This window comes from Orcinus orca, chromosome 7 (genome assembly GCF_937001465.1).
Source record: "Orcinus orca chromosome 7, mOrcOrc1.1, whole genome shotgun sequence".
Lineage (NCBI taxonomy): Eukaryota > Metazoa > Chordata > Mammalia > Artiodactyla > Delphinidae > Orcinus > Orcinus orca.
The window spans coordinates 111,889,366-111,916,527 of record NC_064565.1 but is presented as its reverse complement, the minus strand read 5'-3'; the positions used below and the strand labels follow the sequence as shown (position 1 = coordinate 111,916,527).

Here is a 27,162-nt window from a genome sequence, read left to right as displayed (position 1 = left end):
TTTTGATGCATTTTAGTGAACTGCACCAACAGAAACACCTCATTTTACACACACCTTTCCATTACTTCTTAAGAGCCTTATATCTAAAGAAGGTTTTTGCAAAAGGTCCTTTGCTTAGCCTGGACGTGGATTTATTTGAATATCCGGGAAGCTGTCAAAATCGATCTCAAACTGCATTATATTCAAGGCACAGAATGTCACCTCTTTACTGGGCCTCCTTCTCTCCTTTCTTTCACAAGAGCGCCCTTAATATCCCCTAGCTTACATTTCCAGGCCCATGAGTCACTGAGAAATCAGCTCTAAGTTTCCTTAAAATGCCACTCAAACGGCTCCTCTACAGCATTCAACGATCTGCCCCCCCCAGCAACTCTTTGGCCTACCCCCAGTCCCCACTGTGGCCCTACGCAATAAACTGCACTATCTACTATTTCTAGACTATACCTTTTTACCTTTGTCCTCTAGCTTTGCGGCTCCTCCACATACCGTTCTCTTCTGCAACCCTCCCCTCTCCCAAATGCCGTCGGGCCTTCAAGACCCGCTTTGTACCGCCTCGCCCAAGAAGCCTTCCAGATTTCTGCTAGGCGGAAGTGATCGATCAGTCCGGTCTTCCCTGGGTAGCTTTCTAGCATTCTGTAGTTCTTTCACAGGACTTATCATCTCCTTCCCGGTATCGTGGTTATTTGTGTACTAGCCTTATCTCCTGCACCACAGCGTAAGCTCCTCGGGGGAGGGGACCGCGGGCCCGGGTTCCCCTTTGAATCCCTCTGGCGCGGACCGACCAGGGCGCCTGCACGCACTCAGCGCGCAGGCTGGTTCAACCGAACTCGGGAACGCTCCGACCGCACAATTCCTAACCAGAAATCGGTTAGGCATTTTCCCGAACTGAAGAACGCAGAGATGCTATCCGCCTCCTGATAACAGGAAGTTTACCAGGGACCAGAAGCGAGGTGGCCGGAGCCCTTGTGCAGTGGGAGTGACAGTTACCCGGGCCCGCACTCCCCTGTCCTCCCGGCTCCGGCCGCAGACGCCCCCACGCCGCCAGCCCCGCCACAGAACCGCGGAAAGCTGGCAGGAGAGCACGGGGCCTCCGGAGACCCGGCCGCAGGCCCGTGGGCGCCGCGCCGGCGAGGACGAGAGGGTAAGGCTCCGCGAGGAGCCCGGGCCGGGCGGAGAGGGCAGGCCGGGCCGCTCCCGCCGACTCCCGGGCTGGGGCCGCCGCCGCCACCCGAGAAAATGGAGGCAGCCCCGGAGCCGGTGACGGGCCGGGGCAGGGAGGCGGAAGCCGGGCTGGCGTCCGCGCCTCGAAAAGGGTCGGGCTGGGGGTCACTCACGGGGCTGGGCCGGGCGGCTCCCTCTCCGCCTCCGCGTCGTCGCCGTCTCCGTCCTCGGCCGCCGCCGCCTCGGGCTGCTCGCTCGGTCCCCGCGGCGCGGCTTGGGCGCTCGGCCCCTCCGTTGTCTTCCGCCCGCTCCTGCTCCCGGTGACAGGATCCCGCGGCAGCAGCGGCGGCTGCGCGAGCGGACGGCGGCCCAGGGACTCCCGCGGCGGCCGCCGCACTGCTGCTCTCGCTCGCTTGCTCCGGCTGCGGCTCTGCTGCGGGGCCCCGCACAGCCTTCGCCCGGCTCCCGGAGTCTCAGTCTCTCCCAGGCCGCGCCGCTCCCCGCTCCCGGCCCGAGCCCGGCTTTGACGTGCGTCTGCGCAGCCGCCGAGGGCGCGACGTCGGGCGGTGCCGCAACGTCCCCTTCGGCCTCGGGCGCCCTCGGGCGGCCGGGCGGACTCGGGGCGTAGGAGTCCGCGCCGAGCCGCAGCGGGAGGAGGAGCAGAGAAAAGCGGAAGCAGAGAACGGGAGTTCCTCTCCTTTCACCTGCAGCTGAGATGTTGGTGCTCAGCCCGGTCTCGTCATTCTAAGAACTCTAACTGAAGGAATCCTACGTCCACTGTCTGCGACCACTTCCTGAACTGTTAACAAAGCTCTATTTCTGCTAAAGGCCGGGGGCTGACTTGTGCAGACTCATTCCTTCCTACTTTCGAGGGACAGGTAACTCTCATTTTAGCATCCTCTGAGAGAGAGTGTAGAAAGTGATCGAATGACCCATATTAGTAGGATTCAAAAGCCTGGATTTAAATCTCAACTCCACCATTTAGTCTCTATGGGCTATTTCCTGTCCCTGTTCCTACGTTCCTTCACATACACTCACACAGAAGTATAATAGCATAGTACCATAGGCTTATGAGGTTTAACGAGATAATGCATCGCAAAGCTCTGACAACAGACTCTGGTACATAAAAATGCCATACATGTATATTTTCATTTCTTTCTGTTACTTTGCTTTTAATTTGTAACTGAACAGCTATTTTTGAGTATCTGTTGTGTGCCAAGCACTGTTCTAGGTGGTGGGGCACTGAACGAAACATTACCTGCTCCTGAGACAACAAATAAACCAACATATATATGATATCAGATGGTTTTTAGTACTATGGAGAAAAAGCACACAGGCTAAAGAGGCGAGGGAGTGCAGGGTATTGTTATTTCTAGCGCTCCTGCAGGGGGCAAGCTACTTGAAGAAAGAGCCTGCTGTGAGCTATGAGTATGGAAAAGCAGAAGGAACAGCAAGGACCAAGGCCCTGAGGTGGGGATGCCTTGGAGCCCAGCAAGGCAAGAGCCCTGAGGTGAGAGAGGAGAGATAAGAAGAGAGGGAGGCCATATAGACCAAAGTGAGGACTTTGGTTTTTACTCTGAATGAGAGCGGGAGATATTTGGAGGGTTTTGAGCAGAGAAAGGATGTGGTCTGACATTTCAAAAGAATTACTCTGGTTGTGGTGTGAAGCCCAGCCTGAAGGGCCTGAGAGTTTCATCCAGACCAGTTGGAAGGCTTTGGAAATAGTCCAGTGACAAGAAGACAGACTCAGCCCAGTGGAAGACTAAAGAAGTAGTCGTGTTCTAGACACATTTAAAAGGGGGAGCTGACATGACTTTGCTGAATTCTTTTTTTTTTTTAAAGATAGATTTTATTCATTAAAAAAATTTTTTTGTTTATTTATTTTTGGCTGCATTGGGTCTTCATTGCTGCGCACAGGCTTTCTGTAGTTGCGGCGAGCAGGGGCTACTCTTTGTTGTGGTGCATGGGCTTCTTATTGTGGTGGCTTTTGCTGCAGAGCACAGGCTCTAGGCACGTGGGCTTCAGTAGTTGTGGCACGTGGGCTCAGTAGTAGTGGTGCACGGGCTTAGTTGCTCCACAGCATGTGGGATCTTCCCAGACCAGGGTTTGAACCCGTGTCCCCTGCATTGGCAGGCAGATTCCTAACCACTGCGCCACCAGGGAAGCCTGATTTTGCTGATTTCTAAGTTTTTTTGTGTGTGTTTTTTTGTCTTTTGTTTTCTCAAGCAACTGGAAGATACAATTTGGGGAAATGGGGAAGACTTAAACAGAAACAGATATGAAGGGAGGAACTTGGAAATACATTTGGGGGCATATTAAGTTGAGCTGCCTGTGAGACACCCAAGGAGGGAGCTTGATGTAGAAGTCTGGGGTTTGGGGAAGAGGTCTGCACTGGAGATAGAATTGGGGGAGTCCTCAGAGTAAGTAAAATCTCAATACAGTACTCAGGGAGATCCTTTAGGGAGAGAGGGTTAATAAAAGACAAGGCCAAGGGTGAGCCTGGGCCCCAACATTGAGAGGTCAGGGAGATAACAAGGAACCAGCAAAGGATGCTGAGAGGAGCCAGCGTGGCCGGAGGAGACCCAGGAGAGGTTCACATGCTGGAAGATCAGGGATGGAGGATGGATCCATGGCTCTGAATGTGGCTAATAGTTCAAGTAAGATTATAGTGGTGATTGGTCATTGGTGTCAGTGCCACAGAGGTAACTAGTGGCCTTGGGAAGAGCTGTTTCAGCAGAAGTGGGTGGGAAAGCCTGACAGGAGTGGTCTCTAGAAAGAATAAGACCTAGAAAGACCTCTGTAGAGAGAATTGGGCTCTAGAATGAGAGACCATGGGTGCAGACAATTTTTTCATGAAGCTTTGTTCTAAAGGAGAGCAGAAAAATGGGGCAGCAGCCAGAAGGGAGAGTGAAGTCAAAACAGATTTTTTGTTTTATTTCATTTTGTTTTGTTTTGAGGATGGGAGCTGTTAGAGCCAGCTTCCGTGTTGACAGGAATGATTCAGTAGTGAGGGAAAATTTGATGATGACTGGGGTGGGGCAGCATTTTGTGGAGAGTTATCCTTGAGTGAGCAAGTAGAGAAGGTTGCAGCGCACAGTGGCGGGTCTGGCCTTGGAGACCTGCAAGGCAAGCGTTCCCTCACAGTAACGGAGAACAGGCAGCCCCGGGGATGAGGTGGCAGAACGTGTGGACATTTCCTTTGAGGGCTTCTCTTTTCTCAGGGAAATAGGAAGCAAGCAAGGTCATCAGCTTAGAGCGTGGACAAGGTAGAGGTGTTGGAAGCTGGAGGGGAGAGGGGAAGGTGTACAGACGGGCCAGTCAGCGGGATAGTCTGTCTTTCAGAGGCCACAATTTGCTGGGATGGTGCCAGCACAGGATGGTGGAGACTTGGATTCAGCCGGCGTTATTTTTCTTAGATAATTCCATGGAGGGAAAAAGGGGAAAGGAAGGCGAGAGCATATACAAGGAAGTAATAATAATAATTGCTGACTGTTGCCTCCGAGCTGGATAGGAAGGAATGAGGAAATGGGGGAGGAGGTGGGAGCCATGGGAGGGCAGAGACTCTGTGGAAGTGGCAGCAGGATCTAAGGAATGATGGGTGAAAGGATGGTGTAATCAGCACCGTAGGCCAAGTGAGCTGGAAAGGAGGAGGTGCTAGAAAGGAGGAGAGCCAGGTTGCTTACCATGAGACTATGGAAGAAGCAGTTTCCGGTAAATGTCAAGGCCTGGGACAGCTTCTCAAACTAATGTGCACGTGCATTACCAGGGGATCTTGATGAAATGCAGATATTGATTCCCTTGGTCGAGGGTGGGGCCTGTGATTCGCCATTTCTAACAAGTTGGCGGTGGGATGGGGGAGGATTATTCTTATTCTGCTTATAGCCTTGATACCAAAACCTCAATAAATGCAACACACACACAAAGAAAACCAGTGACTCTTGCCAGTGAATATATATAATCTTGCCAGTGAATATATATATGAAAAACCTAAATAAAAAGTATGAAATATAAGTAAAGTAATAACACATTACAAGTAAAGTTCATTCCAACCAAGGACAATTGATCTCAAACATATTAGAAGCTATTAGAAAAACTATAGCTGTCTAGGCTCAGAGAGAAATCAACTGATGACAAGCCCTGAGCAAGATGGTTCCTGAGGCTGTCTCTGCTTCTCTCTAGTTACCAGGGAAGGGAGGCACCTCGCCCCCTTCAGTGAGCAGACTGCAAGTTTTATCTAATTTTGAAACTTTGTTCAATGAGGAGTTTACTCCCACTGCATTTTTTTTTTAAGAGTTTTCTTTTTAACGGCAGTCCCCCAAAAGGTGGGCTTTATTGTGCTGACATTCCACAAAAACAAGTAGGGACCCAATTTCCCACAGAATAAAAGAATGCACGGGGGTGGATAATCCCACATGCAAGGTTTGGATTCCTTTGATTTAAGGGTCAGAGCAGGATTCCAGATTAATCTTTTAACTGGGATAAGTCCACTGCAGCTGAGAATTATAGCAGCAAGATGGCAGAAGTTTCTGGAAAAAGGAGTTTGTAACAAATTCTGAAGCCAAAGTGAAAGAAGCAGCGTCATCTGAGCACTTGACCGTCTGAGCACTTGAATTTGCCCTTGGGGAGATACCTTTTCAATCCTTCTACTGGACTCCAAGCCCTTTCTATTAATATAATATATATGTATTATATAATATACTCTATACTTTATAGTCTATGAGGCATGACCTCTTTCTTGGAAATTCCTTGACCTCTTCACCTTGAAGCCCTCTCTACAGGGGCCCCTCAGTCTCCCATGCTATGTCCACAGACCTCAGAGTCACACAGGAGGGTCATCATTCTCCTGGAGTCCGTATTGGTCCTGTGTTAATGCTTCCATCACGTTCATTTCCCTTCCTGTCTTCTGCTGAAGCTGGGCCATCGAAAAAGGCACCTCCCTGCCTTAATCACACCACTCGTGAAAGGACTTTGAAGCCTGACTCACAGCTTCCCTCCCCACCCCACCCTGTGCCTGACTTCTCCAGGGCAACATAAGTGCCACTCATCTGATATGTTAGGTCATGGTTCCCTCATACTCTCTGCCCCAGTGACCTTCACTTCCACTCTACTCACCAACCACCTGGTTAGCGCCGTCCTGGTCTCTGCAGTCACCAAGATTCCACCTTTGAAGCCTGAACTCTGTAACTCTCCTGTTTAACTGCTCTTTCCACCCATTCACCCTTCCCACACCCTCATACCCACAAAACCTGCTCTGAATCTGATTAAAACTTTGTTTATTCAACAAATACATATTGAGAGCACATAATTACTGGGCACAAGCCGTGGGAATGAGACATTGGGCCAATACATGGCCCCTGCATTCAGTGAGCCTGTGGTCCAGGAAAGGCACACAAAAAAACAGCAATTACAGAAGAGTGAGACTTGAAGTATAAATAAGATTTAGCCAGTTGAAAATGGGGGTAAATGCTCAAAGAAAATCATGTGAATAGCACCCAACGCAGGAAAGCACAGTGAACAGACAGTATATACAGCTTAGAGCTTGCGGAGGCGAATTTTATTTTTTTAATTTGTTATTTCTTTTTTTTCCCCGACTTCTGAAGTATTATTGACATACAACATATGTAAGTTTAAGGTGTACAATATGGTGATTAGATACTTGTATGTATTGCAAAAGGACTACCATAATAAGGTTAGTTCAAATCTTCACCCCCTCACATAATTATGATTTTGTGTGTATGTGTGTGGTGATAACATTTAAGATCTACTCTCTGCTAATTATAGTCACCACGCTGTACATTAGATATGTACATCTCTATGAGCATTACATATGTGATATATTATATGTACATTATATATATTATATTTACATTAGGTATAGTATGAACATCTCTCCATTTCCCCCACCTGCAGCCCCTGGCAGCCATCATTCTACTCTCTATTTCTGTGAGTTCATCTTTTTTAGATTCTGCATATATAAATGAGAACATGCAGTATTTGTCTTTCTCCGTCTGACTTATTTCACTTAGTAGAATACCTGAATACCCTCCAGGTCCATCCATGTTGTTCCTGCGGAGGGAAATTGGCACTAGATAAGGTTGAAGGATAAACGAAGTTCTAATATTTGAAGATCCTTATCATCCGTGTTAAGGAGGCTGGATTTCAACATGAAGGCGATGGGGGTAGGTTGGGAGGAATGAACACTGAAACTTTAAGCCATGGAGTGACAAGCTCAGATCCGTGCTTCAGATTTAGAAACATCACTCTGATCCTGCACGCACTGTGGGTGGAAGAAGGCCAGATTAGAGGTAGTGAGGCCAGTGGGAGGCTAGTTTCATTCTGGCAAGAGAAATGGGGCCTGAACTAGGGGGCATGGAAAAAAAAAAATCTAGAAGGCAGTAATTGGTGATTTGAAGGCTATAGGTGGTAGGGGAGAATATAGACTATAGGATGAAAACCTGGCTTTTGACATAGGCAACTGGTTGGATAATAGGGCTAATTCATTAGATGGATGCCATCTAGGAGAAGTCAAAAGATAGGAGGAAAACCAGGAGAGCATAATGTCCCACAGACACATTTCCAGAGAAAGAATAGTCAGCAGGCTAGTGCTACAGTAGGATCAAGTGATACAAAGTTGGAAGTTATTGGTTGGATGTGGCAACAGGAGGATTTTGGTGACCTTGGAGAGAGCCGTACCAGTGGAGTGATGGGTGAAGAGGCACTCGTATGGCAGTGGGTTTAAGGTGTGAACAGGAGCTATGGAGAGGGAAAATATGAGTAGAGGTTGCACTTTCAAGACAGAGAAGTGGAGAGGAAGGCCTGGTCAAGAGAGGGTCTGGGAGACAGCGGAGACTTGAGTACGTTTAAGTGCTTGTGGGAAGGAACAGTTAAAGAAGTTGAAGATACAAGAAAGAGAAGGGAATCACAGATGCCTGGAGGTCCCTAAGGAGGGAGGAGATTTCATGGGAGCATAGGAGAAGGACGAGGGCTCCCACTGTGTAATAGCAAAGACAGAAGAGGGTGGAGGTCCGGGAAGATGGTGGCTCAGTAAAATCAGGGGAATGTTTCCGGGAGTTGAGGTATGCAGGATGTGTTTTGTTAAGAAAAAAAAAAGAGTAATTTTGTCCTAAAGTAAACGGACTTGTTGTTCCATAATGAGAAAGAGGAACGTGTAGGTTACAACCTGAATGGATATAGAAAGGTACAGAAGGTCTAGAAAAGGGGATTTTATTTGTCAAAGCTGGCTAAGTTTTGGTGGATTTTTTTTTATGGATTTATTTATAAGATTTTTTAAAAAGAGTTTTAGTATCAAATATACGGACACAAAACTAGAATTTGTTTTTCTCTCCGTTAAAATGAGAAAATTATTGGTCTGCCCTTCGTGAGAGGTTTGGTAGATTGACTAATGGCCCCCTAAAGGTGGCTATGGCCCAATCTCTGGAACCTGTGAATATGTCACCTTACATGGTGAAAGGAACGTTGCAGAGGTGATTAAGTTAAGGACCTTGAGATGGGGAGATTATTCTGGACATCTGGTGGGCCCAGTGTAATCACAAGGGTCCTTATAGGAGGGAGGCAGGAGGGTCAGAATAAGAAAAAGGTGATATGACAACAGACACTGAAAGAGATTGAAAGCTAGTTCACTGCTGGCTTTGAAGATTGGGGAAGGGGCCATGAGCCAGGAATGAAAAGGGCCTGTAGATGCTGGACAAAGCAGGGAAATGGGTGCTCTCCTGAAGCTTCCAGAAGGAGCCAGCTTTGCTGACATCTTAACTTTAACCCAGTGAGACTGATTTTGGACTTCCGATCTCTAGAACTATAAGATAATAAATGTGTGTTGTTTTAAGCTCCCAAATTTGTTAGAGCAGCAATCAGAAATGAATATGAAGCTGTAAAAGGTTATTCTGTACCTTCTGTGTGGTTTGCCAAGGTAACAAAGATTCTGTGTTTTGCCAGAATAACTTTTTATGGTTTATGCTGACTTTATTATGTCCCTGATTCTTTAAGAGAACAAAGTTTTCTTACTTAGGAAAGAGCTAAGATTCTTTACAATCACGTTACCTCCTAGGCTTATTTTTAAAATCCTTTCTTGTCACTTTAAGTAAGTACCAAGTATTATTTCTCAGGAATTCATGATCCTACCTTATTCAGGTGTTCAAATATCCTGACAACTTTTGATATTTTGTCTTACCCCAAACTGATCCTAAATAATACCTTTTGCACCCAAGACTGTCTTTAAGATTTCCCAAAGGAAAAAACACAAAGGATTTGTTCTCTCATTGTAAAAAGAGAAAAGGCAGGAAATAATTGGGTTTATTTGATGGTTACTACTGATGAGTTGCATAGGAAGAGTTGTTAAATCAGAAGAGATGCTGCTTAGCATGTCCCAGGGTAATAAATCAGTTTGGTAAATTGTAATTAAATTCGGATTTCAGGAACTATATGCTCTGGGGAAAATTCCTAGAGCGTTGTCAATGCTCTCATTGGCCCTGTTGTTTCTTGGTGCTGCTGTACCTGATAGTACAGTCATCCCTCAGTATCCACAAGGATTTGGTTCTAGGATCTCCCACAGATACCAAAATCTGTGGATACTCAAGTCTTATAGAAAACTGCAAAGTATTTGCATATAACCTACTCACATCCTCCCGTATTCCTTAGATTACTTATAATACCTAACACAATGTAAATGTTATGCAAATACAATGTAAATGCTATTTGAATAGTTGCCAGTGTGCTGCAAGTTCAAGTTTTACTTTTTTGGAATTTTTTTTTTCCAGAATATTTTCTGTTCTTGGTTGCTGGAATCCACAGATGTAGAACCCATGGACACAGGACCAACTGTAGACAACCACAGGAGGTGTTGTCAGGCATAATTTAGCTATTTCTTAAAATGGTAACTCAGCCATAGCTTCTTTAATTTGAATTTAACTACTACAGTGGCAGTTTTCAACTGGAAACTAATATCCTTTACTATGGACTTATATTAATATGCAGAGGTTTAAGACCAATTCCAGATTTACAGAGTCTCTTTACTTGATATTCTTTATATATTCTTAGTGTATATTATGTCAGGATTACTATATGTTATATCTGAAGATATTTTTCCTCTGAAGATTATGTTCCTCCATTTTTATAAATTAGATATAATGTCTACTCTTCTTTGAAAATAGAGTTACTCGTTATGTTAACAGATATTTTGCCTAAAACATTTTCTGGATTGCCTTTATTATTTTGGTTTCTGTGCTGTAGAAACAACCAAATTTCCTTGTCAGTTGTATTATTCTTGTTATGAACTCCCAACCTGTCTTTCACTTTTGAAAATGTCAGTAACAGGTTAACCACAGCCATCTTATTTTGTCATCTAAAGGTAGTTTTTTGGGTTTCTCTGATGCTTCCCTGAAAGCACTTACAATCAGCTATAGACTAGAGTGCTTATCTTTGACAAAGAAGGGCTGTCTCAGAGTCCTGTGGAAAAGGACTGTGCTAGGCACTTTGGGGTACAGGCTTCTGGTGGCCTTATTTAGACAACTGTGAGACCATACCAGTGGGCTGAGTCAGGATTTCTAGAATTCTAGCTGAGACACAGATGAATTCATGAGAATACAAAACCAAAATCCAGGGGAACAAGAATTAGTTACCTAGGACCGAATGAATGAATGAGGGGGTGATGGTGGGTTTTGTTTGGAATATTGTTGGTGTTGTTTTAATGTTCTGTTTTCTAGGTATATAAGGAACTCCATTCTCTTTTCTCTAAAGCTATCTATAACTCATAATAATTCAGTAGACTATGCTTTGCTAACCAGAAACAAACCATGTGTAAATATCTTACGCTCCCTCCTTGATGGTTCCAAAATTCAGAAAGTCTTGTGAGTATTCTTAATTTCATGGCAATATAATTATTTGCATAGGTTCAATAAGAATCTGTCTTCCTTTTTAACAGGACAAAATTGGAAGCACTGGTTATGAACCCAAGGCTTTGCCTGGAATATCATATTTGAGAATGATGTTCATTTGATCAGAAATGACCTGACACTTTTAAGGAACTAAGGTTGATTTTATGGAGCCAATGGTTACAAAGCCTTCTTGGGAAAACTGACCTGGTACTTGTTCACCGAGTTCCCAGCCTTACAAGTGAGTAAGGAAGGTCACTTCCTGGCAGGCCCCTGAGCCTTAGGATAATTGGGCAACCTTGAGAAGAGAGGAATTTGCTCAAATTTATGAGTACTGCAGGTGAATTTGATGGCAAATCCTTGTCTTGGCTTCCTAGCCTGAAGAGGCTTTCAACAGTCCAATCTGAGATACCTTATTAGAACTTCCAGCAAACGAACTTAAGCAGGCCTATGTGGAAGATCGCCATTCTGGAGGTACCTATGTAAATAGGCCAAATCTACTGAAACCAGCCTTATTTTGTGATCAAGAAAAATCTTTCTTTGAGGTTATCTTTGTCAAAAGAGGGGTATCAAAAAAGAGAAAATTTGTGTTTCAATTATAGCACACCCTTCCAGGTTATCAGACTCTCACCCTGTTTGTTGCCTTTGAGTTTTTTTTCTTTTTTGCAATTCTTTGTACATTGCAGGTAGCTGATGACTGTGCAAACTCTGTCTTGTCTGATGAGATTTCACTGACCTCCTTCCCCCACCCCTCATGGAAAAACCAGTTTTGGTACCTTCCTTTAAGTTGAACTGGATCTGTTGCCTTGTCAAAATTGTCGATCCTTACCACATTTTCAATTCTTTCAGTTTTCTTCAAGATCTGACTACAATCTTCCAAACTAACTTTTCAAATTTTTCTCCCTCCTGCCTGACTCAGCATTACCAAGAACTAAAACCTGGCTACCTGGATCCCTATCAGCACTTCAGGTTGCCTTGCTGCTGGCCTTTCCCCCCAGAATCTGAAGAAGCTCTGCAAGCTGTAGCCTAGTGACCTGGCAGCAACCTTTAAGGACCCAGCTCCACAGCAGACCATGCACAGGCTGGAATTCTCCCTGGACAAGCTGTTGCTGGACCACTAAGGAAGTCCAACAAAATACTTGGACCACAGGTGCCCGTGAATGAAAGGTAGCCAAGACTACGCACAACATCACCAAGAGTATGGCCATCTTAGCTTTGAGAAACTCAAGGAGTGGTGCTGCAAGATTTTCTTCCTCTAGAATCCCCTGGACTGGTGAATTCTCAAGGTTCAATGCCTGGCTCTTTACCTTAATACAATTCTTATACTATTATGTCTCTATTTTAGGCATCCCTCTTTTAAGATATCTGATCTCCAGGACCATAAAACAACTGACCTCTGCCCCACCTCCCAACAGATGCGCCACCAGTTTTAGAAGAACAACACCAGCAAGAACGCTGGAGAGACTGTTTCTTAGGCCCTGCTTCCTGCCCCTTGGGAGACTTATGCTTGCCTCTGAGTTGTTCAGTGACAAAAGATAGTCATCTGGAACGGGGAGGCGGGGCTGACATTACTGAGCGTTATCTGAGCTCCGTGCAACTTCAGCAGTGATGCTTAAGAAATCCCCCCACCCCTCTGTGCCTTGGAAATGACAAGCCAGCTCACCACAAAGGACCACACTGCCCTCAGAGTTTCCAAGGGAAGTCTCAACTCCATCCTTTCTCATGACTCCTGTAAGATTCCAAGATGACTCCCTTGTTTACCTGCCTCTATAAAACCCCTGGTCCCCTTCCTTTTCTTTGAGACGTTCCTCATCAGTGGATGTTCTCCTTATTGCAATCACCTGAATCAATCATCTTCTTAATTATCAGGTGAATTTTTTCTGTCACAGCTCCAGTGAGGACCTCCCTTTGATGGCAGCCGGCACGTTGCCCCCGACTGCCCGGCTGGAATAACAACCAACTGTGCCCTGATACTCTGTTCAGCCCTCCTGAGGACAACCACCCTTTCGACAGCTCAGGACATGAGTAAACAGAGAAGGACAGCATGGCCCTAGTTGCCTCAGGTAGTGTTGGAGTTACGGAAGGAAGCTCTCACGTCCTATGTTGAATGGGACAGCAAGGAATCAGTGTGAGATACTTCTGAGATGAGCTGGGGGTAAACACACCCAGGGATGTCTTTAACATCAGCTGGACAGGTGCCGGGCAGGGCGCAGGCTGAGGCAGAGCTGGACCGCAGCAGGTGCTGCTCACGGGGGAGCTGTCGGACTGACCATTATGAAGCAAAGGGTGAATCTGAAAGTCAGAAATGCCAGAGGCAGCCCTAAAAGCTGGGAGGAGGGGAGATCCCAAAGAGGGAAAGTCCAGGGGAAAGACTGGCCAGGAAGTAAAAGGTGTACAGGCCTTTAGCCAACCCTGACCCCGTCTGATTCCTCTTCCTGGAGGGGAGCGAGGGCAGGCAGGGAAGGCTCCACTGGGCAGAACATGTACCCTCAGGGGTCTCTGTTGGCAGCATGTGACAGGATTCACCACCTCTGCAACTTCACAGGAAGTTGAATCAGAAAGAGGCCTTCCAGATTTCAGCAAGGGCATGATGCTGAGAAGGGCGAGGAGACCAGATGATGTCTCCATTCTGGAATTGTCTCTCTTGTAGCCTGAGAGATCTAGACATCCGTGGTGTTTCTTTTCTTTTTTTTTTTTTTTTTAATGTATCAGATATGATTCTCCTTGGTGAAGCAAGCATGTCTGGGACGAGGTCCTAGGGGACAATGATAGCCAGGAAGCTCGTGAGAATCCTCAGGGCCCTTGGGTATTCTCTGTGCTGTCCCCAGGCCTAGCACAGTGCCCGGGACTGAGGAGCCATTTTAAGAAGCTTAAGAATCTGTACTTACTGTACAAAATTGTGTCCTGGGTCATAAAAAACCTGACAAAGTTAGAAAGCTCATTAGAGGCAGGATGAGGGCATGGGTCATGCTGACTATATGACATGCAGCCAGGAGTCATATTAAACATGTTTATTCACCAGAACTACACTATTTCTACAAGTATATACTAAGCAGAATGGATTCTGGCTAAAAATCATCTCTGTGTATAGCAATGGTAGGACCTCTCTGGGCTCTGACTCACTTATTATTTGAATAAAACCAGGGGACAGAGAGGTGGATTGACACTCATTGGGCTTTGAACTGTGCTTCCAGAACTGGGGTACAAACTCAGGCCACTAGGTAGTCAGTGGATTAGGATCTAACCTTGACCAATAGGGCTGTGATGGCTGGAAATGGGCTCTGGTCCAGGAGATCATGTGCATTGTCTTGGTGACATCCTCCGTAACACCAGCAATTCGAGAGGCCACAACCATTACAGAGTCCAGTTTTTCAGGGGCCTCTGGCATCCAAGGGGAATAGGGAGCCTTTAGAGTCTTCTCGGCCCTTGCCTGGACCTGAGTATATTCTGCCAGAAACCTCACATCTGGATGTGTCTGGGTTTCTGTCCTGGCAGAAGTACAGGCCTGTGTGCTGGCTCTTCCCCAGGGAACATGCTGAAGGGGTCATAATGGCAGAGCAAGCCTCCCCTGTCCTCTGTCCTCTGGAAGTCCCTACCCAATGGTACAGGACCTTGTCCAGGGGCTGCTGAATGCAACACTGGCCTGTTGCTGGTATCTGGTCATGCTGGAGGTTCTAGGAGTGCTAAGCTATAATTTATTTAGAATGGAGCACCTTCCTTGAGTTAGGCTGGCCTCTGCCAGCTCCTGTTATTTGGGCTCATATGATAAAGGTTTAGCTGAGAGGTTGCCTAGGCTAGCTGTTTGAAAACCCCATCTTTGAAAGTTAAGTGCCCACTCTAAGTGACCAGGGCTGAGTTTTCCTGTCTCTGAGAGCTGTTTCCAGACGCTGTCGTTAGCCTTTGAGGCCCAGTATGTCAGATTCTGTTAAGTTCATCTCTCCAAGCCTTAAAACCTCTTTTAATGTTATCTGTGTCCTGGGAGTTGGTTTCTCACAGAACTAGATTCTTTGAAAAATTGGCAACAGAGCAAAAGTTTTCTAACAACATGGTGGCCCCGTATATATGTTTGGGAGGCTTCCAAGCCAGGCGGACATGGGTGGGCTGAGTTAGAATAGGCTTGGATGAGGGCAGATAAGATCGTGATTTGGGGAGGAGTTTTTGCTAATTTGGGGGTCCAAAGAATATTCCTTTTATTCTGAGGAAGTCTGTTGACAGGATGGTAATGAAAATGTGAGTTTTTTTTTTTTTTTTTTTTTTGCGGTACGCGGGCCTTTCACTGTTGTGGCCTCTCCCGTTGCGGAGCACAGACTCCGGACGCGCAGGCTCAGCGGCCATGGCTCACAGGCCCAGACGCTCTGCGGCATGTGGGATCTTCCCGGACCGGGGCACGAACCCGTGTCCCCTGCATGGGCAGGTGGACTCTCAACCACTGTGCCACCAGGGAAGCCCAAAAGTGAGTTTTTGAATACCTATGGCAACCAGAGAAGTATTATTCCTGATGTATAAGAGTTTTGCCCCTTGAGTGCAGAAACCTGGTCAAGTCAACCTTAAGTATTTTGCATATACATTTTGGGGGAGGGGACACTGGCCCACACGTAGTGTAAAGACAGGGTCCAGGAAATAACTGTGGGTCAGAACATCAGTCAAGTAGGGCTTTGCCCCTGACCAGGAGGCCTTGGAGGACTACACCTGTGAGTCCTCAGAACCCACCTGGTGTGGTTCAGGCCTCAGAGTATCACCGAAGACCTGGACTGATCCCTGCACGTCCAGAAGGCCTTCTCTGCTGGCCCACAGGCCCACATCTGAACTGTTTGTCCTCAGAATGTCCAGCTTAATGGATGGACTGGTTCCTCCAAACTGACTTCATGAATTGAAAATGATTGGAAGTGAGTCTCTTACTGTGACCACCTTGATAGGGCCACCATACAGGGTCTGGGCCTGGTGAGAAAAAATAGAGGCAGGGGTTTGAGGACTAAAAGTACTTACATGGGATTTGTATGAATATGCAACCTAGTTATATCCTAGTTTCCCTTCCAGACTGATGTCTCCTGTCTTGGTGGACCCAGCCCCATTCAGGGCTGTCCTGTTTTAGCTGGAGCTCCCAGTTTTTCTTCTTTACAATGACATCAGTCCTTGCTGGGTGTGGTCAAGGACTTGCTAACTCCCCGTTGTAAGTTTCTTCTAGGTTGTCCTGGACGGAAGACCTGAGCTTCAAAAGATGAATATACTCTTCAAACTCTGCACCTTGTATAATCTGGTTGAAGGACACCTACCTAGGAGAGTGCTGGTTGCAGGAACTGGACGAGGCTCTATGTTCAAGTATCCAAGTGAGACTGAGACCAACGGTTTCCAGTTGGGTGGCACCAGGAGCAGTGGGGCGTCCAATACAGGTTACAGACAGCAGCTGAGGAGCTTGTAGGTGTGCTCTCGGTGGCAGAGGGGAAGCCCAGTACAGGGACTCATCTGTGCTATCTGTCCATAGTGGTGTGAACCAGAGTTTAGAAGGCCCTTTGACACCCTGTAATTTGTCATGAAAAAGATCATAGTTACCTATGAAAGGTAGCCAGATCCTTCCTGTCCTTGATTTTAGGGTGAAGAGTTGGATCTTGATTTCTGTAAATGACATCTTTCTTGGGGGCTGGGAGGGGATAGTTGGGAAAGAGCATCTATTAAGCTGAGGAAAGTGCATGATTCCCTTGGGTGGTTTGTCCATTTGGCTGGTGGGAGTGTGTGTGTGTGTGTGTGTGTGTGTGTGTGTGTGTGTATGGTGCATACAGGTGAGTGAGTGTATGTGAGAGTGAACATGAATGTGTATAAATGTGAGGGAGGTATAGCAGGAGGTGGCCTGTAACACTTACACAGGAAGCTGACTGACCCACCCCAGGCAGTGCATGCTGGGCTGGTCAGAAAGGCAAGAAGATGTTCAGTTGTATTAACCTGTTGTCTTTTACCCATTTCTTTCCCTACCTCTCCAAAATGGGTTGAGTTTGGCAGGTAGGACAAGCCTCAATACAGGCATACCCGACCTCATACTGAAGGGTGACCAATGACCTCTGCCAGAAGAAGGATCCAGGGGTCAAAGCCTTCCAGGGACTAGAATGGAGACACCAAGCCCTCACTCAAGCATCAGCCTGGGCTGGAATCTGGCCTTCCCAAGATTCTGTGACGGTGGAAGAGAGCTCAGGGAAGTTGCCGGCTACTGTGGTTTAGTCCCACTGATTCCAGAAAGGATTGTTCAGACCTAGAATGAAGAAGACTCTCTCCAGTCCAGGCATGGTCTGAGTGACAACGCGCCATGGCACATGTCCAGATTGGTGCAGCTAGATGCAGCTGATGGACTTGGCACCCGGCCTCCACTTGCCATCAGGGCCTCCAAGAAGGAACTGCAATATCTCCAGCTATTTTAGGATCGATACAGAAGATGTTATTTGTATTGCCACAGCGTCTGAGGAACGGTACATAAGGTACGTAAAGTGTCCTGGAGATGGCCCAGAGCAAATTCATCAAACTGAAACTTGATTTCTTCCAGGCTGAGGATCTGTGTGTATAGTCTCGGTGTGGCTTCTGCAAACCCCAGTGCATCCAGCCATACCAATTCCATATTCACAGCACACTCTACTAGCCACTCCCAGGATCATGCAAATAAATTTCCAGTCATTTGTGGAACCAGCCCAGGGATAGGGACAGACTATGCCGTAGACAAGTTTCATATGAAAAGAGATAAAAATTATTTTCAAAATATATGAAGTATCAACACTGTAACATCTTCATTAAAAGTGTTTGTAGGGGGCTTCCCTGGTGGCGCAGTGGTTGAGGGTCCACCTGCCGATGCAGGGGACACGGGTTCGTGCCCCGGTGCGGGAAGATCCCACATGCCGCGGAGCGGCTGGGCCCGTGAGCCATGGCCGCTGAGCCTGCGCGTCCGGAGCCTGTGCTCCGCAACGGGAAAGGCCACAACAGTGAGAGGCCCGCGTACCGCAAAAAAAAAAAAGTGTTTGTAGGGCTTCCCTGGTGGCACAGTGGTTGGGAGTCCGCCTGCCGGTGCAGGGGACACGAGTTCGTGCCCTGGTCCGGGAGGATCCCACGTGCTGCAGAGCGGCTGGGCCTGTGGGCCATGGCCGCTGAGCCTGCGCATCCGGAGCCTGTGCTCTGCAACGGGAGAGGCCACAGCAGTGAGAGGCCCGCGTACCGCAAAAAACAACAACAACAACAACAACAAAAAGTGTTTGTAATCTCTTTGTAGATCTAAGTTGATCCAAGTGTTCAGTAGCCCAGGCCTCTTTTACAGTGATTACATCGCAAACCACGTCAGAGCACAGGCCAGATTATGGGTAGAGGAGGTACTGCTAAAAACATAAAATCCCATCAAGTTCACCAATAATCATTACATGCTCTCATTCAAATTACCAAGCAAATAAGCTCTAACACTATGGAATGTTTTAAATTAAAATTACATTAAAACAGCCCAATTTCTATCTCACTGTTTCAAATGTAAGTTCCATCACTGACTGTTTTAACAAAAATGATCTCTAAAGAAAAGTCATCTTGATTAAATTAAAGGACAAATTGCATCATAGAAAGTATTTCTAAGCATGTTGCTATTTGCCAAGCTATCTTATGATAAAAAACTCAGTTCTGCATTTTTGTATAATCTATATTTTCTAAATATAAACCTGTTATACAACTTTACACTTTCCTTGAGTAGAATTGGGCACACTTACACAATTGTATGCTGAATTATAAACAAAACTGAGCATTTTCACATTTGCTCTATTCAGCCATAAAGGTAACATAACAGTTGGCAATTCTACCATTAAAGTAATTCATTAATAATTCCCTTCTCCTAAGATAATGAATGTCCTGACTCACTACTTACACAAGTTTCTCTGTAAGCTTATTTATCTTGATTTTTTTTTTTTTTTGCTTTCTTTTGCGGTACGCGGGCCTCTCACTGTTGTGGCCTCTCCCGTTGCGGAGCACAGGCTCCAGACGCGCAGGCTCAGCGGCCATGGCTCACGGGCCCAGCCGCTCCGCGGCATGTGGGATCCTCCCGGACCGGGGCACGAACCCGTGTCCCCTGCGTCGGCAGGCGGACTCCCAACCACTGCGCCACCAGGGAAGCCCCTATCTTGATGTTTTAATGTCTTTCCCTGATTCTTATAATTGGGACCTGTAAAACCATAAACATTTGACATCCTGCAGAACTTTTCCAGATCAGTGCAGATCAAACCCTGATTTTACTTTAAATATTACCCTGCTCCATTAAGCAATGAAATCCTTTCCTAAAAGGCATTTCGAAAAGCACACTAAACATTCAAATCTTAAAGTCAAATACAAATACCCAGATACTCACACACTAACAAAATTTTAATAAAACTGATACAATTCATATTGAACCAATCATCTGGATGTGGGGTGAATGAGGGCAGAGGGAGCTGGGTTCTACCGGGGGTAAATGCAGGCGTTCCTTCCAGATCTACTCCCGTGTACCTAACAGTGTTCCTTCATTTCTTTAAAGATTGATAGGGAGCTTTGCACCAAACAACGGTCTCTCTCTTACGGTTAAAAAGAAGAAAGGAAAGAAAAAGTCTTAGATTTTCAACTTCCAACTTTACAGTAACCAAAGCTTATGGCTTCTCAACTCTTCCAGGTCTGGCGGAGCTTAGCCTCTGGTTCTCTAAGGCTCAGGAAGATTTGTTCTGCATGTTCTTCTTTGCTCCTTGCTGAGTCATTCGTGAGGCTCGATCACTTCATCTGAGCTCATTTGCCTTTCCCAGGCTTGGAACTGGCATCACTCACATATCAGTTGCCACTGTAAAGTTCCAAGGAGACGATCGATTATTACTTCACTTTTCATTTCTCCTCCTGTTAATCCCTCTCTGTTTTCTACCCCTGCCCCCCCCACAGCCCCGCACCCGTCTTCTAGTCTGTATTCCAGTCCTGCTTACACATCAGAGCACTTCCCCCAACAAGCCTTGCAAGAGCACCTCCTAAGGCCCGTAATGACGGTTGTGCAGAGTCTGAGGGTAGGAATCAAACAATTCACAAAGACTTTAAGACTGTTTTTTAAAATCTTGAAGGGATAGTATTAAAATCGCAAATTATTTGGAAACTACTCTGCACAGGTCCTGTGCCAGAGGCTTTACCTGTGTGATTGCTGATCCTAAAGCAAAAGGGAAATGCTGCACTTCATCAAATCAAATGCTACTCTGTGTAACATTAAGGACAAAAAAACCCCAACAACACCTTGTCAACTGTGTTGTAACCTGACACTGATTGCAAATTGCATCCTAATTTCAGAGATGTTAAAATGTGAAGGAAAAAAAAAGTGCATCTTAGACTTGATGGTGAGGAGTTGTACAGAGAAAACTGAAGCTCAGAGAGGCTGGGTAATGTGGCCAGAACCACAGAGCTAATCAGAGGCAGAGCTGGCTTTAGATTGTGCCAGAGTCCATTGCCTCTCCAGACGTTTGAAGGCTTTTTCTCCTGACTGGTTTCCTTTTCCTTGCCTGCCTGTGTCTCAGGAACCAGTCCCTAAGCCATCTGTCCTGGATAAAAGAGCCTCTGCTTTCAGACAACTGACAGAGCTAAAGCAAGTGTCCTTTTGAGACTGCGTCCCCTCCTCACGGTGCCTAATTATAGAGACTGCCCATTCTGCTGTCGCTAGGTTATTTTTGGCAGGGGGAGGGTGGGAGGGGAAGGAGTGATGGCCATGCAGGCTTCCCCTTCTCCCCCAGCTACTGGCTTCTTTATCTCTTACCCTGAGGCAGCAGCGGAGGGGCCATGGCCCTTGCCAAGTGGATTAATAAAAGCTGATTTAGGGGGCTAGAAGCTGCTGGGGAAATCTACCCACCCCTCTCCTTATCAGGTCTTCTCGCCCTACTCCATCAAAATGTGCTGCCCCTCTGATCCCAAACTCAACGTCACCCCTTAGACTTCAAAGTTTTGTTTCCCTCCAAACTAATGTCCTGTGTCTCCCGAGATGAACTCCCACCTGCCGAGGCCACTTCCCACTTACTTGTTTATTCATTGGATGATTTAATAAATATTTAGTGAGCACCCACTACATAGTACTCTGAAAATGAGTGATAAGCCAGCAGCACACGCACAGTTCCTGCCCTCTTGGGGTTCACAGCCTAATGCGGGAGACGGTTGTCATCAAAGAAGCTTGTAAATTACTGTAGAATGACAAGTGTGATAAAAGTTTCTCAGGAAGAGCTGCAGCTGAGCTAGCACTCCCCCGGTATCCTGTGTGCTCCCCTGCTTTTCCCAACACCCCCGCTCTTGCAGTTTCAGTTGGGCCCAAGTGATTAATTCTGGCCAAGGACCATGAGTGGACATGATGTGTATCACCTCCAGGGAAGGACTAAGAGCTGGGGTGCATCTCCTTCAACTCTCTTTGTTCTGTTTTGATGACCGTGGGCACCATGTAGATGGTGGAGCTACAGGATAAAGGGGTCTACCCAACCCACATTGAACATTACATTTAGGGGAAATAAGCCTCTATTGTGCTTGTCCACTGAGACCTTGGTTTGACCCCGTAGCTAGTGGTGATTGCCTTCACAGAATCACATGTTCCTGTGAGGGAAAACAGGGAGACAACTGACCAGGCAAAGGGCCGGGAAAGGCATCCTTAGGAAAGTGACATTTAGGTCAGGGTCCAAAGGAAGAGTGGGAATTAACTTGGAGAACACTGTGTGTGTGTTGGGGGGAGCATTCCAGACAAACTCACAGCCTGTGCAAAGGCCCTGCATACATTTCAGTCCTTATCTTCCTGGGTCACTTTGTTGATGTGACATGGTGACCACACTCTCATTTTTCAGACTTCTCACTTCCTTGGCTTCCAAGACAGCCTCTCGCCTGGCTCCTCCTAGTCAATCAACCAATTCTTCCAAGACTCTTTTTTTTTTTTTTTTTTTTTGCGGTATGCGGGACTCTCACTTCTGTGGCCTCTTCCTTTGTGGAGCACAGGCTCCGGACGCGCAGGCTCAGTGGCCACGGCTCACGGGCCCAGCCGCTCTGCGGCATATGGGATCTTCCCGGACCGGGGCACGAACCTGCGTCCCCTGCATCAGCAGGCGGACTCTCAACCACTGCGCCACCAGGGAAGCCCTCTTCCAAGACTCTTTGATGGAGGCTCTGGATCTTAAGACCCGAGTCTTGCTCCTTGGAGTTCTATGCTCAGCGTGGTGCTCTTTTCCCTCCTCTTCTGTGTCATTTCTCATCCATCTAAGAATTTCTTTCACTTCTATGTTACCAATGCTCTGATAGATATTGATATCTTTAGCCCTGATACTGCCTGTAAGGGTTAAAAAAAAGTATTCTATCACATACGGATTGCATTTCTTGCTCCTCCATGAACATGGCTGACCACCACGTCCCAGTTCCTCGGGGTATGTACCCGCAGGTCTCAGCTCCTGCTCTTTCTTCAGTCTCCCTCACTGTCTAGTCATTACAGACTCCAGTACACGCCATGTTGCCTCAGGTGTCTCTTCTCATTCTTACTCATCCTCAGTGCTCACCTTAGGCATCACCTCTCTGCCAGGAACCTTTGCCCGTCTGGCATCCTCAGGCAGAGCCATGTGCTGCCCTTCTGGGCATGCCTCCACCGCTGCATGTAACACAGCACCTCAGACCCAGCCGCTCTCTCTCCCTCTCTCTGTCTCTCTGTCTTTCCGTCTCTCTCCACCTCTCTGTCTCTGTCTCTGTCTCTCTCACGGCCCCCACCCCTCTGCACACTTGTTACACTCTCCCCAAGACAGCTGGGAAGCTTTGCCTTTGCATGTGGCACTGACCCCAGCCTATGTCACCTCCCAGCTGCAGGGTCCACGAGCCAGCTTCTAAGCAGCAGCACCTCTGGGACTCGGGACTCACTTCTGCATCCCCAGGAGAAAGTGATTGGGCCACTTTGGGTAAGGGATGACCCATGGGCAAATTAGAGTTGGGAGTAGGAAAGGGATCTCTTGGAGCACAGAGGTGCCTATCTGAGCTGTGACCAGCAAGGAAATGATACCCATCTCTGGTAGAGCTGATTTAAAAAATAAACCATGAAAGGAAACTTCTAGAAAGAAGCACTAAAGCTGGGTCCTCTTCCCCATGTCCTGAGCTAGCCTCTTTGAGTAGACTATGGCTCCTGTGAAGCTACCTGGGCGGGGGCTTCTTCTGATGCATCTGAGCATTAATGCTACACTGTGATTCACATGTTTGTTGAAAATCAGAATTTTGTGTCCATTGATTCTTTGCCTGAAGTCCTCTTCTATAAGGGTTCACAGAAATGATATTGGCTGGATCCCCAGAATTGGCTTCAAGAAAGCCTGAGCTAATGTTCCTTGGGTGGTCCCAGGGTCATGTGGAGGCTGTGTCTTGACTTTCCCCGGGCCCTCACGCCTTGGAGACTGGCTGGTGATCACGGATTCAGAGACTCAGGGGATCTGGGTGCTCTCAAGGGGCAAGTGGCCATGCCTGTGACAGCACTGGGGAAAAGGACCAGTCAGCAGGATGCCCGGCTAGGCCTGGAGCCCCAAGGAGAAACCCAACCAAATGGCCGTCCCCCAGGAGCACGTAGCGAGAGATACACATAAATGACCCCCTGACGCTTTATCCCTTTTGCTGCTTTGTGTATCTTCATAGAACTCTAAATCTGACATGCCATGTGGTTTACTTATTTATTTAATTTATTTTTGTCTCCCTCCCATACACTCTGAAATGCAGATTCCATAAGGGTGGGGATTTTTGTTTGTTTGTTTCTTTTGTTCACTGCTACACCCATAGGGCTGAGGGCAGGTGCATAGTAGATACTTAAGTATTTGTTGCAGGAATGAAGTACTAGGAGTAAGGTCTGTGCCAGGTGCTGGAGAAGTTTAGTCCATCCTAGGGATTCTGAGACGGCTTTCTGCAGCCAGTGTGCCTAAGCAGTGTCTCTCAGCACTAGCCAGGTGAATCCAGGTAGGAGGAGGAAGGAGGGTGTCACAGGCAAAGGCTCAGAAGGAGGGAATATCCTGACGTATGCTTGGACTGGCTGCCCTCAGTGAAGAAAGGCTTCTGGATGTGGGTGCAGCTGCAGCGGCTGAGCGTACAGGGACCCAGGCATACAAATACTGAGTGGGTGAAAGTCGAGCTTTGGGGTGGGTGAGGCTGGGTGACACACCGGCACTCACTCCTGTGTTGGAGCTCAGCATAGGCCCAGGAGGAGGGTGTGCCATGTGGGGGCCTCTCCCAGTAACTGGACAGCCAAGCCCCTCTTGCAGTCAATCCCACTAGACACAGAGCAGGAGCTCAGTATGTAACAGGAGAGGCTTAGGATCTCGGTCAGCAGAGGGAGAGAAGGGGCCAGGACCTGGCGACAGGCACCCAGGTTGGCACAGGATTCCAAATGTCAGGGAGACAGTGAATGACGGCGACTTCAATCTATCCCTCGTTTTGACTGGGGTGGCTCGGCCCCTGCCACAGGGAGATGCTGCTGGGAAAGCGTTCCCTGCAGAAGAAGGCTTCGTTGTTCTCACTTGGGATGGTGCCCTTGCTCCGCTTTTAGCCCGATGGCAGCAGAGCCCCACCCTCAGCTACTGAGGTATGAATGTTCCGTTTACAGGCTCGCTCTCAGCCTCTGTCTCTGAACGCTACTCCCAGGAGAAGCCGGGTCAGTCCACAGGCTGAGCCCCGCAGGCTAAGCCTTCCCGTTGAACCCGGGTCCTGAATCACGTCACCACCTGTCCTCATAGTGAATTCCCCTCTCAGGCCTTTGCTGCCACTAGCCCTCATTTGGGACCGCCTCAGTTCATCAGAGATGCCCTTGGCATGCTGAGGGTCAACAGGCCCAGGGGGCCAGGGTCAGAGTTGCTTTTGTTCTGGGAGGCTTCTTGGCCCCATGCATATGTGCCCACTGTCCCCAGGCCGACTCTGCAGAGCAAGGGCACAGGGCAGTGATGTTGAACCCTGTGGCTGCTGCATCCTCAGAGACCACGCTGTGGCCTGCAGTGCTCCCAGGCGTGCACACCACAGAGTGGCCCACCCAGCTTCTGCTGGGGCAGGAGGCCCCTCTGCGGTCAGCCTGGGGCTTGCACTTGGTTCTGAGTTGGCAGTTCGCTTACACCCTAACTCCTGTGCTATGATGGCCCCTCCAGGAAGCACCCTGTCTAGACCCGCAGCTCCTACAAAGTCTGCCCTGTGGCCCCGGGATCCAAGGGCGGATCTGGCAAAGCTCAAATGTGGGGTGGGCCTCAGCTAACCTAGATGCCCCCTCTGGTTGGCACGGATGCAGCTGCCTCCCAGGCAGGTAGAGGCAGCCTCTCTGCAGAGGCCTGAATAAGGAGTAGGGGTGGGGAGGCCGGGGGGTGGAGCAGTAGCTTCCCTCTTCCCCCCACCTCGCTCTGTTTTATATCCTGTCTGCCTCCCCCGGATTGGGGCACACACTGGGTTGCTTTGCTCCCTCGCTCCCCTCTCTCTGCCCTCCGCTAAGCTACTCACTATTCCCTGGGCTGGCTCTTCCCTTGTCTCCACACGGGATGGGGAAAGCACGTTCTGCTGAAAGCTAACTTAGGGGCATGGGGTGGTGGGCTGGATTAAGTAATTTAGAATTCTTTTTCAAGGTGATAGTCTGACTTTCAAGACTTTTTTTTTTTTCCCCGTGGAAGTTGAATAGCACATAGATTTTTTTCTTAATTTAACTCTAGTAACAAATCCTAAATTTTCCCTAGGCAGAAACCACACAGACGAATGTGGAAGTTCCAGGTCTCACTAATATTTTTCAAACCCATCGCATACTTTTCTACTCATACATTCATCATGTACAAAGTTCTTGCTCCAAAATAATAATAATAATAATAATTTAAAAGTTTTATTTGGCTGCTTGAGAAAAAGAACTGAAGTCTCCTCTTTGTTTCCTGCTTCATATTTTCTGGATAATGAATGGGTCACACCATGAAGGAGTCTGTTGGGGGCAGCCCTTTATTCTCGTGTCTCAAGTCCCACCATCCCTGCTCCATTTCTGGCCTCCCTTGTAACCCCACAGCTGTCCTACATATTCCAGAAGAATGTGGGGTCTCTCCCTCTGGTTGTCTGCTGTGGAGAAACTGTTCCCCAGGAGACGATGGCAGGATGTCAGGACACAACTGGACCAGCGGAGAGGGGCGCCCTGCAGTTGTCAAGGGGACACAAATGGAGGTCACATCTTCCCCTGCACTCTGCTGTCTGGACATTTGCTTGGGAAGCAGGGGGGTGATGAAGGAGAAATAAGTCACATTTCTTCATACCTGCCTGTGATCACTGAGTATTTATGGAACACCTGTTGTGTGACATCCAAGGGTTAGGCTGGAAGAGACGATTGTGTCTCCAGCTCCGTGGGCCTCCCTCTGTAGGAGGATGCAAACCTTGCACTGGGAACCGAATCACTGCGGCACTGGAACAGCAACTCCGTGCGTGTAGCCTCAATCGTCTCCTCCCTCACCCACTCCCATCCCAATCTGCATGGGAACCACCGCAGCACCCTTCGCCTTGCATCCCATCTCTGAGACCCAGTGGTTAAAAATCTGGGCCTTGGCTTCTGAGTGACCAGTTCAGATCCTGCCTCTGCTACTTAACTAGTTGTGTGACTTCTGTTAATCTCTCTGAGCCTCAATTTTCTCGTCTATAAATTGGGGATCACACTAGGTCTCCCGGGCTTCCCTGGTGGCGCAGTGGTTGAGAGTCCTCCTGCTGGTGCAGGGCACACGGGTTCGTGCCCCGGTCCGGGAGGATCCCACGTGGCACGGAGCAGCTGGGCCCGTGAGCCATGGCCGCTGAGCCTGCGCGTCCGGAGCCTGTGCTCCGCAACGGGAGAGGCGACAATAGTGAGAGGCCTGCATACCGCAAAACAAAAATAACAAAAAATCAAAAAAACTAGGTCTCCCGTCATAGGGTTTTGTGAAGATTAAATGAGATTGTGTTGGGAAGGGGTTTAGCTAGGGACCTGGCTTGTCAGGAGCCAAGGATTCTGTGATCCGTCACCTGCCTGGAGTCTGTAGCCAACTCTGGCTGGGAGCTCTGAGCTGCGGCAGAAAGAGGAGGGTCTGCAGCCCTGGTTGGGGAAATAAGACCAACCCACAGGGAGAAAATAGAGGACAAATTAGGAGCTAAATTGTGA

General features: G+C 47.8%; 1 protein-coding gene and 1 long non-coding RNA gene across 9 annotated transcripts in view; one reads left to right on the top strand and one right to left on the bottom strand.

Moving 5' to 3' along the window:
* The window catches only part of CAB39 (calcium binding protein 39), an 87,249-nt gene extending 85,550 nt beyond the window's left edge, over positions 1–1,699 (bottom strand). For 3 of the 4 annotated variants that reach the window (XM_033425613.2, XM_033425630.2, XM_004262607.4), the window contains exon 1: positions 1,332–1,698. The gene's annotated coding sequence lies outside the window, so the exon portion shown is untranslated. Of the gene's footprint in view, positions 1–1,331 lie in introns of all 4 variants that reach the window. The other variant, XM_049712529.1, reaches the window with a different exon arrangement.
* On the top strand, positions 618–21,953 carry LOC105747985 (uncharacterized). Of its 5 annotated transcripts, none has more exons than XR_007478516.1 (5): positions 618–1,138; positions 11,096–11,286; positions 11,965–12,776; positions 12,935–17,509; positions 19,696–21,953. It is a non-coding gene; the product is annotated as an uncharacterized LOC105747985 (long non-coding RNA). The 5 variants fall into 5 exon arrangements; XR_004482583.2 differs by lacking the exon at positions 19,696–21,953 and adding an exon at positions 9,933–10,048 and having other exon boundaries at positions 12,935–17,807; XR_007478517.1 differs by lacking the exon at positions 19,696–21,953 and having other exon boundaries at positions 619–1,138; positions 11,965–12,212; positions 12,391–12,776; positions 12,935–17,807.
* The last annotated feature ends 5,209 nt before the right edge of the window (positions 21,954–27,162 follow it).